The sequence below is a fragment of the Myotis brandtii genome, unplaced genomic scaffold, assembly GCF_000412655.1.
Source record: "Myotis brandtii unplaced genomic scaffold, ASM41265v1 scaffold324, whole genome shotgun sequence".
Lineage (NCBI taxonomy): Eukaryota > Metazoa > Chordata > Mammalia > Chiroptera > Vespertilionidae > Myotis > Myotis brandtii.
The window spans coordinates 611,946-615,496 of NW_005362439.1; the positions used below are offsets into that span (position 1 = coordinate 611,946).

Here is a 3,551-nt window from a genome sequence, read left to right on the forward strand (position 1 = left end):
TGTGTTTAATTGCAGATTTATTTGTTCCTGCTCTGGGAATCTGTCTGTCTGTAACTTGGAATTTTATTGCTCTCTGGGAAGCTGTAGCTGGCTGATTCCGTGGGAGACCAAGCATGATGCGTGGGCGCAGGAAACAGAAGAGGGAAAAGAAGCAGGGAGGGAGAAAAAGGGAGCAGGGGAGAAAGCGGGAGCCGTAGAATCTGTTATTTGCGTCACTGGAGGAGCCGAGGCTCTCTGCCCGACAAACACCCAGAATTAATCCGAGTTATTGCCATAGCTGTCTCTGCTACAGCGGCCAGTTGCGAAAGGGCGGGGGGAACGGATGCTTGCGCGAGTCTGTGCACACCTACCCCAGTTTGCGGGGGGAGGGGGGGCCGCGGGGGGAGCTGAGGGCATTGGGGAAGGGGGCTCTCCTGCTGGGCACGACCGCCCTCGGGGCGCACTCCGGGTGGAGACAAGGCTGCAGCCTCCTCTGCAGCTGCCCAGCCCTAGCCTGGGGTGGCGCCCGCCTCGGCAGCCTCGCCCGCTTAGTGGCTGCGCCGAACACAAAGCGCTGTCTCCGTGCAGAAGCCTTTTCCCCGCTGAACCAGACCCACCAAAGAGGAGAATCTGCACGTGACGTCAGTAGCTGCTGACTGACGCAGGCTGGCAAAGGAGACTCGAGGCGGCTGCTCTGCGCTGCCTTCCCGAGTCTCTTTCCTCCAGCCCCCTCGTAGTGAATTACTAGAACGCACAACACACACACCACACACACATGCAGCTTTCAAATTATACATTTCCAAAGGCGGTGTGTTGCAAACACTGCGCGATTTTGCAAAGCCTGGGTGGGGGACGTGGGAAGGGTACGGAAGATTCCCCCGCTCATTTGGGAATCTCCATCGCGGAGAACATTAGTCTCTAGTCTAGAGCTTGCTTGGGAAGCTCCTCTGGGGAAGGGGCCTAGGCAGCCTCCTCTGCCCCAGAACGCAGGGAATCTGGTCAATGGAGACATGAGGCTCTAAAAGAACACGACCCTCCAAAGCCTTCTGCTCCGGGAGGCTGCCAGGAGCTTGCAACAGGCAGAGGCAAACGGGAGTTAATGGGAGGAAGGGAGAATATAAGAAATATTGGGGTATTTTTTTCTGCCTGGAAAAACATCATCTGCAGCAATGCAAGTGAGGCTGGCGGTGCAGAAAAAGGTGGGGAGGGGGCGCTTAATGCACATTTAATGTTTTGGACAAAACGTTCCACCGAAATGCCTTTGTGTGTGGAGGTTTTTTCAGTACTTGCTAAAAATAGCATCAGGGTTTGATCGTGTTCCAGAAATAGACCGAGGGCTGCACTGGGATAAAAAGCCAGCGCGGGTGGAAGAAAACCTGGACATCACCGCAATCCCTCCCCCCAACTATGTCTGGAAATTAATTGTTGGATTTTTCCTCTCCTCTCTTCTGTCTCCTTCTCTCTGTCCACTTTCTCTTCCTTCCCCCTATGTTTCTTTTTCTCTCTTAAGGAGTTCCCGTTTGGGTAAGTAATATTATGTCATGTGCATGCCGCAGACTGTGAGTACAAGCCGAGGCTTACTTTGTGCATGCCCCCAGGTTCTTTTTGGCTGCCTTTTACCCCTTTCTAAGGAGGGGGGTGGGACCGAGTGGGGTGGTGGTGTGAAGGGTGTAGTTGTGAGTGTGTGCATAATGAATTTGGGGCTGCATGCAAAGGACCTGAAAGGGGAAATTCTCGCAGAGCCGGGAATCACCCTGACGAATCTCTGAATCAATAGCTGCTGCAAGTCCCTCTCTCTTTATGGGTCGGCGCTGTTGAGCTCGATTCTCCGGACTGCCCCCTCCCCTCCCCATTTTCTCTGTCTTAAAGGATGCCCAGATACGACTTAGTGGGCTATTTCTCTGGGAGATTAATGGTAGTTACAGATTAAAATTGCATGGATGGGGCTGGGAGATAAAGGGGGTAGGATCCCTATTCCCTTGGACAAACTTCCCAGCGCGCTCCGGTCCGGGAGCCGGAGGACCGCGACCCGGGTCCTGGTTGGCCCAGGGCGAGGTAGCTGTCCACGGAAGGCAGGTGCTGATAATTCCTCGGTCCTCTGCGAGTTCAGATCCGGGCGCCAGGGGGCGGGGTTGGCGCCAGCTGCGGATAGCCCCGCCCTGGATGCAGAAGGAGGGTACGGAGAGGAGGGAGTTAAGGATGTTCAAAGGGGATAGTCGTGACTTCGGTGAGAGCTTGGGGAAAAGGAGGGGTGAGTGGGAAGGAAAGGAAAAAAAATTAAAAGGGGGGGGAGCCAAGTGTTAGATTCCAGGATGAGCCGAGGCCCAGCGCTCCAGGAACCGAACGGCCGGGTGCCTCACTGGCTTTTTCCGCAGAGGCCAGACACTATCTGGGTCTCCATTCCCAGGCGCCCGCACCTTCCCGCCAGTGGCTTTGAAAGATTTCTCTCCGGTGGTGGTGACTCTCAAAATAAGAGGCTATAGGTTGCTTTATTCGGACTCTCGTCCCTTCTCACTTCATGCCCCCCACACTCCCACATTTTGCAATTCCTGTGAGGTGTGTAAGGGTGTATCTGTGCATTATGGCATTTTTCTTATTATTCCCGCTTCGCGTCCTAGTCATAGGAGCCCTGAAGGAGTTGGTGGGGCGAATGCATTTAGAAGCCAAGGCACAGGAGTTGCTGGTACGATGCACAGAGAATTCAGGCTTGGGAACATCGCCCGGCGCTTTAAAACCCAAAGCCAAAGGATTTCTGAAAACTGGCTCTGAGGGGAACTGGGGAGAGGGGCTCTCCTACTTAGCAAATGTTATTGGGGAGACCATCAGCTCCCTGGGATTATGGGCTCGACCTAGAGGGAGATTCATTGCAATCAACTCCAGACAACACCTTGGCCAAACCTGTAACCAGGCAGGTGAGGAGGGAGGAAGGTTATCAGAGGCCAGGGGTGGGGATGACTATCACCCCCGCACAAAGACATTTATACTGATTAACTCCTGGTAGAGGAGTAATAAAAAGGAATCCTCAAACTGGCCACCAGGATGGATGGAGACGGTGGGGGAAATGAGGCAATCTTGAGGACCTGCAGTAAGCTGTATGCACACAGGGATATCTTATATGTAATTAAAAATAATAATAAACTCGGGGCGGTGAGGTAAGTATCTGAGGGGGGCTAGTCTTCAGGTACTCTCGGCCCCCTATGCCCCATCCCAATCCAGCAACAGCCTCTGGCTTTAGTGACCTGCGAGGAGCAGCCCTGGGGGGTGGGCGTCCAGTTATTTTTAGCTCAGAAGCAGTCCCTCTCTGCAAAGAGTCCCTGGCTGAGGAGACTGAGTATTCGCCAACTCATAATAGTAACAAGGGCTGTTACTTATTTGTGGAGAATAACACAACGTTGCATCACACACTTTGTCTTGACAATTCAGCTTAAACCAAAGCTGCTTGAAACCTCTCTGCCCACCCCTCACCATCCTCTTCATTCATCCTACTAGTTCCCTTTCCCAAGCCTCGCCCTAAAGTTGCGTGGTCGTGTTTACAAATTCTTCCACATTTGCACAGAAAATAGCTGGGGTGG

General features: G+C 53.3%; 1 long non-coding RNA gene across 1 annotated transcript in view; it reads left to right on the forward strand.

Moving 5' to 3' along the window:
• Positions 1-1,075: 1,075 nt before the first annotated feature.
• The window catches only part of LOC106726851, a 43,844-nt gene continuing 41,368 nt past the window's right edge, over positions 1,076-3,551 (forward strand). The window contains exon 1 of the long non-coding RNA XR_001362966.1: positions 1,076-1,503. This is a non-coding gene — a long non-coding RNA (uncharacterized LOC106726851). The remainder of the gene's footprint in view (positions 1,504-3,551) is intronic.